The following is a 19134-nucleotide window of genomic DNA, read 5'->3' on the forward strand; positions in this document are numbered from 1 at the left end:
GGGATATGTGGGCGTATGAGGAGGGGGTTACTTTAAGATTCGAGTCTTAATGTTTAATTTGTTTGGTGTCTCGTTGGTGAGATGATTTCTTGGTAAATATGTCTTGACCTGTTGGGTGTTCGCTTTGGTTAGGAGGCGGGGGGAGGGCTATGATTCGGTTTATTTATTTTGTTTTTTATTTTTTATTTATTTGTTGTTAAGTGCTTGGAGAGGGTTAGCTAGCTGCCGCACATATGCGTACATACACATATCTACATTCATCTCCGCTCTGGCGTGTAAGTACGTGCACATAGGCGTGCATGCATATATATACACCCGCACTGCTCTTGCTGACCCAAATTTTCCTTAAGGTGGTAATTTGAGTACGTGTTCGTAAGCATGGATCCATACATACATAGATACATACACATCGACAACACCCAGGCAGGCGCATCTATGAGCTTACATGCACATATTGATTCAGGTATATTTGCATCCCTACATATACATGCAAGCACACTCGCACGTACAGATATTAATACTCATGAATACATATATCGACATATACACGGCTGCATGCTCCCACAGGCAGCGGGCACATATACTCTCACATCTACACACGTATACATAGGTACATATGTGTGTACATTGGTGCCCGATGCATACACGGATACAGACATGGACGCACATGTGAGCGTATACACACACATACATACCCAGACATACATACAGTTATTTGTATAGACATATTCGTCTACGTAGATGTTAATCTAAGTTCATTCGTGGGTACATAGATGTAGTCTTTTCGTTCGATGTTGACATGATTATACATAGGTATGTGTGTGTGAAAATATTGAATGAATTAGATGTTGGTGTACACAGGAGCGCCGACGGATACCCCTGTGAGTATATACATAGCAACAGATGCACGTTCCCACACATATGCATGCACACAGATATGCATGCATACACGCACACACGTGCGCAACCATACATGCACTCATATATACATCTGCAGAGATACACAGCCACACTCACTTACGTACCAACATCCGCGCATGCAGTACATACAGATATGTAGCGTGATGTGCCTTAAATATGGGCACAGGTTCCGCACACATATATTAACATTCGCATGCGTACCTGGGATAGTGATCCTAGGTAGCCATGCTTATAGATTTTTGGTGAGGAGTTTGAGGTAGTTTATATGGGGATTGAGTACTGTAGTTATTGTTCTCAGTTGGGGTATTTGGTTATTTAGGGTATTATTGATCAGTTTAGGTGGAAGGCTATATTTGGCGTGTTATATTCTAAGATATGCGTATATATATATATGAATTTAGGAAAACCCGCTCCCTTTTGCTAAATAGGAAAACTGGTCCCTTATTGAATGAATATCGATTGAAAACACATTTTATGACCATTCTTGAATGAGATATTGTTTTTACAAGAGAATACACATCCCATAATATTTTTTTAATATTTTTATTTGTTTACTGTTGTTCTAAAAAAATTAAATTATTTTTTCTAAGTTTTCATTTTCTACCTAGCTTTGAAAGTTTTTGGTCTTTCCACTTATTTTAAAGAGTTTATTTAGTTAAAAAAATGTCGAGTGTTACTTTTGAACAAAAAATGTCCGACATAAGAGGATCACGTCTTAGTGGTCTCGATAATTGCTCAAAAATGATGTGATACATATGGTGAAGAACATAGGCGAAGATGCGTTAGGAGGGAACAGAACACGAGAGTAAAGCTATTATTAGTTTCGTACTGAGTTTGTTTGCATGTAGTTGGTGTTAGTTTCGTATCATAACATTCCCTCTGTCTAGTTATGTGTTAGTATGTGTTTTTTTGTTTTTTTTAGTCCTTGAACCTTGTTGGGGGTTTTATGACTCGTCCAGATCGATTATGGGTTGAACTTTCTTGGACTGGTTCTTCCTGTGTGCCTTTTGTATTGTTGCAGTGTTTGTTTGTTTTTGTATTATATTGTTGCAGTGTACGTTAGTTTGTTTTTGTCCATTGTCTACATGGGTTTGTCCCGTGTTCTGCATTGTTGTTGGTGCTGGGTCGTCAAAGCGGACTCTCTTCATTGTCGTCCATATTGGTACAGCAGGAAGGTGGGCTCTGTTGCGGTGGAGTCTGGTCCCGTTTGGAGTCTGTACAATGCAGCTCTTTGGGTTGTCCTCATCCTCCCAAACAATTGTCCCGGGGTACCATAGCTTGTCATCTTGGTTTGCTATGGTCACATGTTCACCTGGGTATAGTGGTGGTGGGTCTCTGGTTTGCATCTTACTGTCGTGGTTTCTCTTCATTTCGTCTGACCTTTCTTCTAGTTGCTGCCGGTGCTCTTCCTTTCTTGGCTCTGCTCAGCTGGGGAGTGTCGTGGGTATGGCTCGTCCGAATAGTAGTTCAGCGGGTGATGGTAGGTTGCTATCTATTGGGGTTGCTCTGATCTGCAGTAGTGCTAGTTGTATGTCACCCTTGCCTTTAAGGCATTTTTTCGTTACTGATTTGACATGTCGCACATGTCTCTCAATAAATCCGTTGCTTCTAGCAAAGCGTGGTGAACTGGTGATATGTTTAATACCCCACGATGTAATGAAGTTCTGGAAGGCTTGCCCGGTGAATTGTGGGCCATTGTCCGTCATGATTTGGTCAGGTCGCCAGAATAGGGATGCGTAGCTCTTGATTTTGTCAGCTACTACTTTGCTGGTAATGGGTGTGGACATTTCGTCAACCACTGGGTATTTTGAGTACCTGTCCACGGTGATGAGATATTGCCGTCCATTTATTTCGAACAGGTCCGATGTAATGTATTGCCACGGTTGTGATGGAATATTGTGTGGCTTGAGTAGTTCCCGTCTGTTGGCATCCTGGTGTTCCTGGCAGAGTGAGCACGACTGGCACATTTTTTCGACGTCCTTGTTGATGTTAGGCCAGTATATGCTCTCTCTCTCTCTATCTCTCTCTCTCTTGTCTGGCGACGGGTTTTTCCTATGCCTTGATGGGCCTCGTGGAGTTGGCACAGGATGTCACTACTCGTAGATTCTGAGATCAGAACCTGCCTTCCTTTGAAGAGTATTCCATTCTCGAGGGCTAGTTCTTCACGGAATGACCAGTATATTCTGATGTCAGTTGGGACATCCCGGATAGTTTCTGGTCTTCCCTGGAATACGATCTCTTTCAGGAGGTTTAGAGTTCTGTCCCTTGTCTCGCTACAGAGCAAGGCTCTCTTCTCCGCCGAGAAATTGATGGTTGCAATGGTGAGGTGTCCATCATCGACCTCTGTGTCTATGCCATCAATTTTTTCATCTAGTTCGACGACACTGTTGTTTTCTGGGTTGGGCAATTGGCTAAGTGTGTTTGCAAGGATCATGTCTTTGCCTGGGCGGTAGACTACCCTGAAGTTGTAGCCTTGTATCTTTAAAAGCATACGTTGTAGACACGGTGGTGCTGAGTATAGCGGCTTTGAACATATAGTGACTAATGGTTTGTGGTCGGTCACTACGGTAAACGTACTTGCATAAAGGTACATATGATAACGCTGGATACCGTGCACAATTGCGAGCATTTTGTGCTCGATGTTGCTGTATCTGGATTGCCATTCGGTCAGCGTTTTAGAACCAAATGCGATTGGCTTGTCCTGTGTCAGTGCTACGCCCAGACCCTTCTGCGATGCATCCAGTAGGATAAAAGGGCGTCGGCGGTGATCATTTGTTTTAGGTCATCATAGCATTTTTGGTGGTCTGGATCCCATCTCCAGGGTGTTTGTGATCTCAGAAGATTGCGCAGAGGGTGTGCTTCCTCAGCGAAGTTTGGTATATATTGGGAAAGATAGTTCAACATTCCTAAGAAGTGCTGTAGTTCGTCCTTGCTTTGCGGCTGTGGCATCTGTTGGATGTCATCTATTTGGTAGGGTTTGGCTTGATGCCGGTGGGTGTGTATATGTTTCCGAAAAATGTGATGCTGCTTTTTCTGATGGCACATTTCTTACTGTTAAACACAAGCCAAGTTTATGCTGCTCTTTCCATTAGGTTTCGCAGATTTCTGTCATGTTCCTCGTCATCCTCTCACTGTACTGCCACATCGTCAGCTATGCTAGCTACACCTTCCAAACTTTCAAGGATCTGGTCCATCTTTGTTTGGAATATGTCTTGCGAGACACTTAGGCCAAATGGTAATCGTTTCCAACAGACCCTTCCAAATGGTGTCCTACAAGTTGTCAGTAGCTGGGATTGTTCATCCAGGTGAATCGACCAATATCGTGCTTTGGCATCTAGCTTACTGAATATTTTGCTTTCACAAATTTCGGGTTCAGTTTTTCAACCGTGGGTATTTTGAACGGATACCTTTTAAAACTTGAGTTAAGTTTCTGAGGGTCGATGCATATCCCGAGAGATCCATCCTTTTTTGTGCTAAAAGCCAGGCTGGAACACCAGTCTGTGTGCTCCTCTACTTTTCTGAGCACATCCTCTTCTATCAATCTCTCAATTTCTTGTTTGATTTGTCCTTGAGATGGATGCTGCATTTACGAGAAGGGTCAATGAATGTCTCTGCTTCATTTTTTAGCAGGAGTTTAGCCATTCCGCTGAAGTTTCGATTCTGGGTATGCTTCCTTAAGTTGCACGACATCACTCTTTATAGCGTCAACATTTATCGTGATGAGGTTGAGCTGTTCACTTGTAGGCAGGCCTACAATGGCTGGTCCTGGAAAATCTACCACATCGAATATGGTGTTTATCCATTTGGAATTCTTGTGTCGGCATGGAATGTTGACGGTTCCTGCGCAGGTGATTGTGTCACCGCTATAAGATGTGAGTCTTATGTGTGGTGATGGTCATAGTATGTTTAGGGCGGCTTTGTGTGTTCTGTACATTTGTTGAAACGTCTTCATTGGGAGAGTGTTCCTTAATGCCCAAGAGTTAATCTTCAACCGGAGTGTATGTGGTGTGTTAGGTATGTGGGGAGGCTTGACGGTTAGGGTTGTGTATGCCTCATTCCTTGGTTCCTTGTCGATGCCTTCCATACATTCTCACTGATTGTGATCGCATAAAAGTGTTTGTGATAGTTGTCACTATCACTATCAATGTCTATGTTGTCCACATTTTGGTTTCTTCTTCCATGTTCCGGTCTTCTTTTCTGATTATGATGCCGGTGATGGTGAGGTTGCCTTTCATGGCCTCTCTGTGCTGTTTTGTGAATATACAGCATATGGCCCAGTGACCCTTGTTCCCACATGCGGAACATTCATCATGATATGCAGGGCACTGCCGTGGTTTGTGGCATGTGTCACAGTTCTTGCATTTCCTGTCCATGTGTATGCTATGGATATTCTCTTTTTGCGACTCGCGGATTTGTTGAAGTTGGTCGTTTCCAGCTGTGAGGGCTTTGAATTTTCTGTCTTCGGTTAGGACATCAGCGATCCTGTGTCCTTTGGGTTTGCTGTATATGTAATGTGCATCCAGGAGACAAGCGCCCGCGTGTTTGTGTGTTGTGTGAGTGCGTAAGAGAGATGGATGAAAAGGAAAGACTTACCTCGGGACCAGCTCGGCATCACCGACCTAAAATAGATAAAGAAAGATCAAGATGGCGGCCGCCGTCTTTTGTAAAGGATGATATCTCGCAAAGTCACATGAATTCTCGCAATATGCAAATTTAGCCGGCCTACAACGGCCATAAAAGCGGGTGATTGAAAGACGTTGGGAGAGCGATGACTGACTTGGTCGGGAATCGTGTTGCTGTTGCTTTTCGTGCCGTGTGAGGATATCTTACCATTGTTGGGTCCGGTCTGAGTAACCGTTCGCGTCCATCTAGGCACCTTGCTAGTTGGATTCCGTGCAGAACCTGTGTTTACTGGTTATTGAATTGCTCTATGTTGCTGCAACATTATACATCTACAGAGGGCGCAGTACTTTTAAAGGATTTTCCTTATACATCTACAGAGGGCGCAGTAATTCTTTTTAAAGGACTTTCCTTACACATTTTTCTACAAGCTATCTTGGCTATTTGGCCTCTGGGACTATGACCGAGTCGAAATTCGACTTCAAGCTCATACCCGAGTTTGACGGGTCCAATTAAAGCTGCGCTGTACAAGGCATTCTCCATGGATCCTTGTACGGCCTATGAAAATTTGCTTCCCGAAAACTTCTACCGGAGGAAAGCGTGGACGTTTTCTTTGCAGAGTTAAAGAAACTCGCAGTCCTATTCGGTGGAGGGGTGTCGGAGCGGACGCTCACATACGCGTTTGTGGCGGGCCTTCCCACTCGGGTGAAGCAGCTACTGAGAGCCTCAACCAGCGTTTCAACAACGACCATGAAACACTTGATGAGGAGGACCTGGGGGAACCAGTTGTAATGGCGACACAGACAGGCCAGATTGGCGCTCGAGAGATTCCGAATCAGAACCCTGCAAGCAATGGGAAATATTTTCGCTGCAGCCGACGCGGACATTTTGCAAGGAATTGTACCAACAGAGGGCGTGTGCACTGTTTTAATTGTGGCAGTTTGGGGCATCTAGCCCAAAACTGTGCGGGAAACGTATCAGGGGAGAGGACGTCAGCGCCACCCTGCTCCCCGAGCAAAATTTGAACAAGGCGCAACCAGTGATGACCGTCTACATAAACAGGATACCCTGCTCAGCACTTCTCGACTCAGGCTGTTCGCATACTATAGTGAGCGCCATGCTGTGTCCAAGTTGGACTAAGAGAAAGATCAAAGTCACCACGATAGGAGGCGAGACCCAGACATGCTGTGGAACTGGAACTGTCGAGATCTACACGGACACCGGTGCAGCCACTAAGATCAATGTGCTCGTGAGCCAAGGAAATCTCCTGGGGTTTGACCTGTTGCTCAGATACGATGCCATCAAGGCGCTGGGGGGAGTCGCAATTCATTGGGATGGAAAAGTGCGATTCTTGGAGGCCCCAGTGTGTGCAGCACTCCACATCGATCGGCCGGATTTTACAGTGGACTACGACTCTCACAAGAGGGCCTAGATTGCATCTTGGAAGTGGACCGAGGGAATGGCACTGACTAAACTCAAGAATGGGGTTGCAGAGTACCCTATACCCAGTGAGGCCCGAGCAGAATACGAAAGGGAACTAAAGGCGTGGATCCAAGATGGCTGGTTAATCCCCTACCCTGAGGACAAGCTTGGGCCTCCCAAGGGTCTAATACCCTTGATGGCAGTAGTCCAGCATAACAATTCGAAAGTACGGCCCGTGCTGGACTATAGGGAGCTTAACAAGCATATTGAAGCTCACACTGCCAATGCTGACGTATGCGCCAGCAAGTTGAGGGAATGGCGTCAGAAAGGCACTAATGTCTCGATATTGGATTTGCAAAAAGCCTATTTACAGGTGCGAGTTGATGAGACGTTGTGGTCGTTCCAGACAGTTTGGTTCCAGGGGCAGAGGTACTGCCTTACACGCCTCGGCTTTGGCCTAAATGTGCCACCACAGATCATGAAGACTATTGTCAACACAGTATTGTCCCAAGAAAAGCCCATGAGGGACTCAACGTCAGCTTACATTGATGACGTATACGTCAATGAAGATGTGCAGTTTGCGTCGTGTGTCAAAGAAAAGTTGTCTCAGTTTGGTCTGGAATGCAAGAATCCCGAACGTTTGAGGGAAGGAGCACGTGTATTGGGATTGGATGTTTATGAAGAAGATGGCACCCTACAATGGAGGCGTGGCAGTGAAATTCCAAGCATCCCCAACCTCGTTACAAGGCGGACCGTTTTTTCTTAGTGTGGAAAACTTGTTGGTCACTTACCGGTCTGTGGCTGGCTCTGCACAGCTGTTGGTGTAATTAAACGCATAGCAAATTTAACAACCACGGGTTGGGATGACATATCCGATGATGTCATACTAACTCTGTGTTAACGGAGACAACGTAGGTGTGTGGGTTGATGCCAGTTCTTTGGCCTTGGGAGTATCGTTGGAGCAAGGAGGAAACGTGTTCGAGGATGCATGTTGGCTGTGGCCCGTAACAGATTCTCAGCATATCAATCTGGCAGAGCTGGACGCTGTTGTAAAGGGGATAAATCTGGCCCTGCAGTGGCAGTCTAAGAAGTTGACCTTGTACACAGATTCTCTCTGTGTCTACCACTGGGTGTCTGACACACTTTCAGGACAGACACGAATCCATACCAAGGCAGCAAGCTAAATGTTAATACGGAGAAGGCTAGACACGCTAAAAAACCTGGTATCTGAGTATGGGCTATCACTGAGCGTCACTCTGGTGGCATCACGTTGTAATCGTGCTGACCAACTGACCCGAGTACCTCACAAATGGTATGAAACCACGAAGATGGGAATGGAGATTACTGCTCGATCTTGTGCAGTTGCAATCGACCCATGTCAAATACAAAAGATTCATGCACAGAGCGGACATCCGGGTATCAAAAAGACCCTTTATTTTGTGAGGCGTGTATACCCAGCAGTGACCAAGATGTATGTCAGACAGATCATCAGAAATTGTGAGGCTTGCCAGTCTATTGATCCTGCACCAGAGCGATGGCAGAAGGGTCGATTGGAAGTTGAAAGTGTGTGGCAGTGGCTGGCCATGGATATTACCCAATAATAAGTGGCAAGCCCTTTCTAACTCTCATTGATTGCGGGCCTACGAGATTTGCGGTGTGGCGGCAGATGACCAGACAGGATTCAGTAAATGGTGTTCGCCACCTATCATCCATTTTTTTCTGAGCGAGGTGCGCCGGAAGAGCTCCTGACTGACAATGATGCAGCGTTTTGTAGCCAGCAAGTCCGGCAGTTGTTAGATGAGTGGGGCGTCCGACTATGGTTGCGATGTGCACATGTGCCGTCAGGAAATGGCATTGCTGAAAGAAGCCATCGCAGCATCAAGAGAATTGCTGTCAGGAAGCGATGTACTATTACTGAAGCCACATATTGGTACAACATTACGCCAAAGGATGGGACGTCTCCTTCAACCGCACCTGCGAATGCTATTTACACGTACTGAGTCGGAGTGAAGGGAATCAACACTACGCAGCCAGCCGACAAGGGAACATGTAACAGATATGAAGTGGGAGATCCAGTGTGGGTGCGGCCCCCAGGAAATCGGTGCACTGACAAGTTTAAGCGAGGACAAATATCTGGAGTGATTAGCCAGCAGTCTGTTTTGGTCGATGGAACCCCACGACATTTGCGAGATCTTCGCCCAGCTACCGAGGTGCGTCACTCAATTACAGAAGAAAGCAGTGAAGCGTCTAGTGATGAGCTGCCGATGCACGGATTCAGTGAGCCCCCTCCAGAGACTGATAGCGATACTTCATCTGATGAGGCAGAACCAGATCCAGAGCCCGAATCTGAAACAGTGAATGTACCTCTTCGCAGGAGCACATGCACTAAAAGGCAACCCCACAGTGCTCTCTATGTGATCATCAGATCAGGGGGGAGTGTAATGTGCATACAGGAGACAAGCGCCCGCGTGTTTGTGTGTTGTGTGGGTGCGTAAGAGAGACGGACGAAAAGGAAAGACTTACCTCGTGACCGGCTCGGCATCGCCGACCGAAAATAGATAAAGAAAGATCAAGATGGTGGCCGCCGTCTTTTGTAAAGGATGATATCTCGCAAAGTCACACAAATTCTCGCAATATGCAAATTTAGCTGGCCTACAACGGCCATAAAAGCGGGTGATTGAAAGACGTTGGGAGAGCGATGATTGACTTGGTCGGGAATCGTGTTGCTGTTGCTTTTCGTGCTGTGTGAGGATATCTTACCGTTGTTGGGTCCGGTCTGAGTAACCGTTCGCGTCCGTCTAAGCACCTTGCTAGTTGGATTCCGTGCAGAACCGGTGTTTACTGGTTATTGAATTGCTCTACGTTGCTGCAACATTATACATCTACAGAGGGCGCAGTACTTTTAAAGGATGTTCCTTATACATCTACAGAGGGTGCAGTACTTTTAAAGGATTTTCCTTATACATCTACAGAGGGTGCAGTAATTCTTTTTAAAGGACTTTCCTTACACATTTTTCTACAGTATAGTTTATTCCTGAAGGCTTCATAAGGTGTGGAGGAAATTATAAGCTCGATGATTCTCTCATGCAGTTCTTCGGAGAAGTCGCACTTTAGTGCAAGCGTTCTGGCTCTGGTGACAAAGTCGTCTAAACTTTCATCAGGTTTTTGTCTATACTGCATTAAATGCAGTCTGTGTATTCGGAAGTGCGCGTTAGTGTTCACTTGTGCTTCATAAAACTTCCATAGTTTTTTTTGGTGTCCGTTTTTCTTCGTCTGTCAAACCACTGGCGTTGAGCCGTTTCAGACCCTCGTCGTCTATGCCACGACAGATTTTTCTGGCTTGCTTCACTGTGTCCGTTATTTCCTCGTCCTCTAAATATAACGTCATTTTTTGTTTAAATAGTGATAATGCTTCACTAAGGTCGGGGCAGTCCATTGCATTTCAGGTAGACGGGTTGCCATTTTGTTAAGGTTTTTTTTTTTTGTGGTAGTTTAACTTTTCTAAGCATGAGGCTTTCTTGTTGTAGTACCGTGTAATAGACGGGGGGGGGATTACGCTTGGTCTGATATATAAAAAAGTTTTAAAATTCCTGTCGTCAACAGAAAACTATCCAGTAGACAGTACATATTTGAAATATTGTTAATATCAGTAGTGTAAATTTTTGTACTCATGAAAGAAAAGCATTTGGTTGCAAGGGACAGATATGGCTGACTGACGTTCGTTGTCATAGTTTTTTTTTTCGTGTTAGTTTAATTTTGTTTTCTCTGCTGTACAGAGTTTTGTCCAGGCTTTTTAGTGTGTACGGGGTCTATCTTTGTCCGTGGTTGTTTTACCGCCTGCCACCATGATGTGATAGGTAGGGTTTAGAACATAGACGAAGACGTGTTGGGAGGGAACGGAACACGTATATTTTATTCAGGATAATTACATAAAGAGTAAAGCTATCATTAGTTTCGTACTAAGTTTGTTTGCACGTAGTTGGTGTTAGTTTCGTATCATAACTACATTAATTATTAAAAATAATTTGAATATTTCAGAAACATTACAATAAGCAGTATTCATTCAATATTTTCACAAAAAATAATATAATTGTAAAAATATTTAATGTCGTTTTAATGATAAAAGTTATCACAAACATTTAAAATGTAATATTATAATATTTTTCTTGTGTGAATGATGGTGTAAACATCAACGCAAGAATCTTTTTTTATAATCCTGAAAACAAAAACAACAAAAAAAGAAGAATTTAAAGCCAGGACCATTAAGAAAAATAATTGAAAAATGGTAATAGTTTTAATAAGGAGTAATTTATTATTATTTTTAATTATTGATTTAGAGAAATACGGATGCGTTGATTGTTTGTACTAACAGGGGGTTGTCTAATTATTATTTTTTTTTTTTGCCTAAACAAGGTGTATTTTTTTAACCAATATTTTAAGACTTTACTTATTATCTCTGAAATAGTCCCAAAAAACTAATATTAATCTTCCAAGTTAAGTTTAAGTTTCTAACAACGCCGTAAAAACATTTCACGTGTGTATCCCCCCCCGCCCCCCGTATATATATTAACAATGGTTCTTTTTCAATGTATTTTCTTTTTTTCTCGTATAGATATTAAGTATGTTTTTTTTAATATCTTCATTTTTAATGTGTTTAGTAAACTGCACAAGCATCAAATTAAATTTAAGCTTAAATGTTTCAAACATAATTAAAAAAAAACAGGAATCTAATAAATAAATAAATAAATAAATAAATAAAAATACGAAAAGACGACTTAAAAAACTATCAGTTTCCGCCATTAAATTGTACGTGCAACGAATTAGAGAATTAATAAAGATGAAACTTGTAATCTGTTCTTTCTCATGTAAATATTAAATAAAATAATACAAATTTTATCCGTGATATTCACCAAATTGATCGGCTCTATTTCGAAATGATTTCTTTTTTTATTTTTCCTCATCAATTTTGTTTTCTGCGAACTTGCTCTTCCGTTCGTCATCTTGAATGTTAACTTGAGTTTGTAAAGTCAATCACATTTGTAAAATCGTTTCCTTTATAAAAGCAGATAAAGTTAATCGAAAGCAGATTATAAAACAAAAACGTAAGTATTACTACATGAATTTTGTATCGATTTTTGCGCATTTGCAGAATACGTTAAAACTGTAAGGGAGATCACTACATTTACTAAACGAATAATCCTAATGAAAATGTTGATTTATTGTTGAAAGTTTTTCGCTGTTGATTGTTTTTTTTGTTTTCAATATTTACTTGAACATAAGAAATAACTTCTTTATCGTTTACTAAAGAAAAAATAATTTTATAATTTTTAAATAGTTTTAACTAATGTTTTTTTTTTTTGTTTACTAAAGAAAAAATAATTTTATAATTTACTGCAGTTTTTTTACCACTTATTCTAACAAATATTAAGGGAGCCTGGACGAATTGTAAGCATACGACAAAGAAGAGTCCTGTAAGCTTGAGGAAAGCAAAAAAAATAAAACAATAATTTCTTACCTGTTTCTGCTCGAAAAAAACAACAAATATAAATATTAAATGTTTTTCCTTGTTTCAGTGGATTATTATCATTAATCTGTTATTTTATTTTCAATACTTAAACAAAAAACAACGATAAAAAAAAATCCAAAAAATCTTTACAATAAAAACTTTTATAGTTTTTCGGATGTGCCGAAAACGAATATATGCTTCAAAAGTGAATTAGATTTCATGATATGAGGAAATTACTTTTTCCAAAAGTGGGGCTCACTTTTTTCTATATATAAATTTAATGTAAAATGAGCGGTACTAGTGCACTTATTGGTCCATGCTGAAATAATGTTATTTTTAGAAAGCCATTCTTAACATGGGGAGAGGAGGGTGTCTTGTACCTATGCTGTAATTTAACATTACAATTTAATAAAAACAGATATCATAAAACTTTAATTAAACTTGGAAATACTATTTAAAAAATAGTGCAGATCAGTAAGTGCACTAGCACCAAATAGCACCCACTTTCAGGCCACACGGTGATAATTTTTTTGTGGGGGGTGCTGCCTGAAAGCTGTTTTTTTTCATTTTTACTTACTTTCCACGACTTGTTTGCGATAAAGTTTTTACTTACTTTCGACCTTAACAATTACCTTTAACATGAAGACTTCTATTGTTTTTGTGTATGCTGAAAACGAATATCCCATTAAACTTTATCGCAAACAAGTCGTTTTTCGAATATTTCACAATGTAAACAATTGGCCACTAATGATAACATAAGAAATAACACTGCCTGATCAGAAAACTACTTTGTGCAAAAATATGCATATGCTTGCACATACAGAAATGGTCACCACTAATAACATAAGGAATGACACATATCTCTATACATATTTTTCTTTTTTTTCTGTTCTTTAATCTACTCGGGCTTTATTAAAATATGAAATTAGAAAAATAACTTTTACCTCAACTCACTAGGTGGCCATAAAATGGGTGCTTATTTTGCGTTAAATTTTTAATGAAAAGTGATATCGTACTTTTTAAAAAAAGTACATTTTTCATATTATTTTTCTGTGCCACTGTTAAAGCATATATTCGGTTTCATCACCCCCCCCCCGAAAACTTATAAAATGGTAATCATAAATCTTAAATGTTTTTCATTGTTTAATGGTTTTTGTTTTCATCTTTTTTCTATTTTCTCAGTGAATTATTATCATTAATCTGTTATTTTATTTTCAATACTACAACACAAAAAACAACGATAAAAAAAATCCAAAAAATCTTTACAATAAAAACTTTTGTAGTTTTTCGGATGTGCTGAAAACGAATATATAATTCAAAAGTGAATTAGATTTCATGATATGAGGAAATTACTTTTTCCAAAAGTGGGGATCACTTTTTTTATATATAAATGTAATGTAAAATGAGCGGTACTAGTGCACTTATTAGGTCCATGCTGAAATAATGTTATTTTTAGAAAGCCATTCTTAACATGGGGAGAGGAGGGTGTTTTTTTACCTATTATGTAATTTAACATTACAATTTAATAAAAACAGATATCATAAAACTTTAATTAAACTTGGAAATACTATTTAAAAAATAGTGCAGATCAATAAGTGAACTAGCATCAAATAGCACTCACAGGCCACACGGTGATAATTTTTTGTGGGGGTGCTGCCTGGAAGCCGTTTTTTTACATTTTTACTTACTTTCAACCTTAACTATTACCTTTAACATGAAGACTTCTATTGTTTTTTTGTATGCTGAAAACGAATATCCCATTAAACTTTATCGCAAACAAGTCGTTTTTCGAATATTTCACAATGTAAACAATTGGCCACTAATGATAACATAAGAAATAACACTGCCTGATCAGAAAACTACTTTGTGCAAAAATATGCATATGCTTGCACATACAGAAATGGTCACCACTGATAACATATGACTCATATCTGTATACAGATTTTTCTCTTTTTCTGTTCTTTAATCTACTCGGGCTTTATTAAAATATGAAATTAGAAAAATAACTTTTACCTCAACTCACTAGGTGGCCATAAAATGGGTGCTTATTTTGCGTTAAATTTTTAATGAAAAGTGATACCGTACTTTTTAAAAAAAGTACATTTTTCATATTATTTTTCTGTGCCACTATTAAAGCATATTTTCGGTTTCATCACCCCCCCCGAAAACCTATAAAATGGTAATCATAAAAGTTTTTTTGAGGGGGGAGGAAAGGTTTGGGGGGGGGGTTGAAAGATTCTAGACATTGCCCAGTACAACTTCTTTATGGTTTACAATGAAAAAAAAATTATGAATTTTAAATGATTTTCACTGGTCTAAAGTAAAAAACAAAACGCTCGACACATGCATGGAAGTAGTATGCTCCTGTGTACTTGTCACTAATCAACCAGATAATCCCCCCAAAATTCAATACTTACAATTTTTAAGTTGTGCTCTGATTCTAATACAAAGTTCTAGTAAATCGATCCCCCATTTTGGAAACATCGACTTTTTCAGCCAATTTTGAGAATGTAGCCTTTTTAGCTTTTTTTATATTAATTTTCATTTTTTCCTTTCTTTAAATGTTTTTATTCTCGCCTAGTAGTTTCAATAAGAGGGATCGATGTATTAAAAACTGTGTACATTCGAATCTCTTGTAGAGTGATCTCGTGTTATTATGTACTGACAATATCATGTATCTATTGGAGAGCCTGATGAGAATTTCGTCATTTCACTCACATTGAATCTGACAACCGCCAACATTTAGTTAATGTATATATCCCATGAGAGTTCATTGTTCCCAACTTTTCACTAAAACGTTCTACTTTGCCGTTAGTTTGGGGTGATAAAATGATGTGCTCAAATGATGTATGTTGAGGTCCTACAATGCCTTCTTCATCAATTTGTTTACGTTTTCTGTTAACAACTAAAGTGGTGCCCCGAATCTGGGAAAAATTTCACCCAACAGCAGATAAACCACTGTTTCAGCCTTCTTGTAAAAGATTGAAAAAACCTCCCGCAAACCACTATACATATCGATGAACATCAATATATATTGTTACGCAAAACTGTAAGGTAGGGGCCGGAAATATCCATTGCCAGTTTTGCAAAAGGAAAATGAAGCAAATTCATTCAAGGTTTTTGCTTGTTTATATTTCTAGTTTGGCATGGAATACATTTGCCTACATATTCATAAACACGGTCAGAAATATTTTTGCTTATGTAATGTAAATTATATATATATATATATATATATATATATATATATATATGTTTTGTGACCATATGCTGTGGTACATATAACGTTAACAATTGTTCATCATCGGGTTGCAATAAGTAATAAACTATCTTTTAGACATAAACGTTTTTGTTTCATTTTTGACGATTTACCATTCATCATCTGCATCTTTAAATCTAAAAATTTCCTTATCTGCCTCTTATTCTCTAATTAAATCAAAACCCAATAACGTATGATGTTCGTGCGATACTGATGAGCCTTTAACCTTCTTATATGATGCAAATTCTATTGATCTGAGTTTATCTGAGTAGGGAACGTCATCGTCTCTGCTCAAATCCATGGTGCATAACAAGAGATCCACACAAACATTTTCCTTCTCCTTCAAAGCCCACCTCTGTATTGTACTATTCTAGATGGTGACCTTCATATTATGAAAACATTCATTCAACTTATTAAGACCATTGTGTAATTATTAAGTGTATTGTGTATGCTTCTTTTTGTATAGTCGGTAATCTTGTCTGCATATCATTAAGTTTATGGCATAAGAAGTAAATTGGTTTTAAAACCTCTATACTGCCTCTGATCGTGTACAGTCTGTAGCCTTTCTCAGGATTGGGATAAGCCAGTATAACAATATCTGCAAGCTTCATTTTTAAGCTGCCTACCCTCTCGGGGATTTAATTCTTTTGTTCATCAAGCATGATAATCACAGTAATTTTGCAAGATACTCTACACTTAGCGATTTGGCAACCCGTTCTCAATGTGACTCGTTGGTATTTTGTATCTTATGTGCATCACATATATTTATATATATATATATATTTGTTGTTTTTTTCGAGCAGAAACAGGAGGGGTAAGAAATTATTGTTTTATTTTTTGCTTTACTCAAGCTTACAGGACTCTTCTTTGTCGTATGCTTACAATTCGTCCAGGCTCCCTTAATATTTGTTAGAATAAGTGGTAAAAAAACTGCAGTAAATGAAATATATGTTCCGCTGTCATTGGCTGTATATAGGATCTGCTTTTTGTGATCACCCTCGACTGTAATGCGTGCGTTTGCATGTGTGCACCTTCATGCTTTATCTAGAATTAAATTCTTTTCTCTTTTACTTTTCAAGTCATGTGATGCCACGTGAGGTTAACATCATAAAAAGATTTTCATAACAGCCAAATATTTCTTAATATATTTAAATATGTAGCCAGTCAATTTTCACAATCTATATAATCTAAACAATGTAATAGTTTGTTTCCTACAACATCAAGCAAAATCAATCTGTATTAATAACACTACATATCAAAACGAGCTTGAAAATTTAAGAGAAACCTTCCACCAGAGAGCAAGACACGAGAGTATTCAAGCGTCATTTGAGTCTCCAGGAATATGTTCATGTACAGACGCTTATGGAAAATCATGACTAAGAGATTCCATGTAAATGTTGAAAATTATAAAAATGTGAGCCATGTCATTCACTAAGAGTAAGGTTTAAACCAAACAGAAAGAAATAATTGCTGTAAAGAACAGAAAATGCCGTCGGCTTCTGTCAGATGCATTGAAGATCATGACACTTCATATCACTCGATAGCGATTTTTAGCAATGAACGAAAATCCAATATGCAAGGCACAGATTGAAGACACTACGTCAGTCGAAGAGAGAATGAAGAATTTTATCTTAGGTGCACAGTTTCAACGCTACAAGGTGGTTGAGGTTCAGTATTAGTGCCTATAGTTCGCTTGCAAGGTTGAATTCATTCGACCAAATACATTAATTGTTGACTGAGGATTTTCTAACATACTTTAGCCGAAATTTAGATGATAATCCAAACTTTATGTAGGATAATGCTTCCATTCACGCAACTCACAGTGAAATGCGATGCTTTTTCAATGGAGTTTCTGCTGAAGACTAATTCAAGGAATGCCAAAAAGATTGCAGTTGTCAAATTGCAGAAGGGCTATACCACTAAATATTAACTAGTTCATTGTGTTCATGATATATTTGTGTTGCAGTAATATTCTAAAATTATATTAAATACAATTTTCTATAGTGCAGAGTTTCTTTATGCCTTCTTAATTTGAAGTTATTTTTTAAATTGATGTGAACACTAGGATACTTCAGTAAAAAATCAAATAGGAACAGGTAAAGTTATAGAGGAATAAAAGATGACTCAAATGAGGTATTGGAATTTTAAACTGTTACATTGAATTTAGTTGTAATTTGCAGCATTTGAAAAAATGATAAGTGCGAACTCTTTTATGCCATTATATATATATATATATATATATATATATATATATATATATATATATATATAGTCCAGGTAAAAATCATACGACCACTTAAGAAAGTAATGTTTGTTTTTTAAAAAATAATTATTAGATCAGGGTTAAGGGTTCGAATTAAGCAGATTTCTTTATTTTTCTATCATATTTTCCTTTTTGGAAAATGTTTTCAACCATTTGTTAGATTAAAAATTCGATAATATGTGTAAACGCTTATTTTCTTAAGTGGGCTTAGGATTTTGACCAGGACTATATATATATATATATATATATATATATATATATATATATATATATATATATATATAATAAATTCCACAGCCAAACAACATCGAAGCCCACAATAGCCATGAAAGTCAACGAAACAGAAGTCCAAGACTCGAGCAGGCTGCACTCATGTACTAAATAAAGGGTTCAATTGAGAATTCTGTACATATTTCTTAGTTCAAGAGAAAGGTTCCCAGGTTTGACAAAATGCACCTAAGCGAGATCGGAAGTTAGATAGAAACGTTGTGAAAATAACACCCAAGATGAGAACAGTATTCTGAAGAATCAAAATAATATGAAAAATTAATTTTAATCTCTAAATTGAGGAAATGTAAAAATTTTTAATTAAATATTTGATATAAAAACGCATTAATTTTGTTAACTGACCAGTATCGCATAAAACTATACTAATTTTCTATTTTTAATTTCATTAATAATAGATATTTTTGATATTTTTCATAAAAATCAACATGAGAAATTCAAGTTTACCACATGAAATATAATGTATCAAATTTATTTTATATTTTCAGACTTTGCAACAATGAAAAGAAATTAATGGATAAGAAAGAGCTTTCTTCATTGGTGATTTAAATTTATAATTATACGTTTCTTTACATAAATTTTCTAAAGTAAAAATATAACAGCCTGGTTATCATCATACACTACATTACATATATATTTTATGGAATATATCTAACATGGCTGACAAACAACATTCATGTGAAGTATGTGGTTCCTCTTTTGCACAGAAGTCAACTTTGTTGAATCATATAAAAACACATACAGGAAATAAACCACATTATTGTGAAGTATGTGGATCTATTTTTGCATGGAAGTCAAATTTGCTGAGTCATATGAAAACACATACGGGAAAGAAACCACATTCATGTGAAGTATGTGGTT

This window comes from Euprymna scolopes, chromosome 46 (genome assembly GCF_053919585.1).
Source record: "Euprymna scolopes isolate OS-2025 chromosome 46, ASM5391958v1, whole genome shotgun sequence".
In the NCBI taxonomy this organism is placed as follows: Eukaryota; Metazoa; Mollusca; class Cephalopoda; order Sepiida; family Sepiolidae; genus Euprymna; species Euprymna scolopes.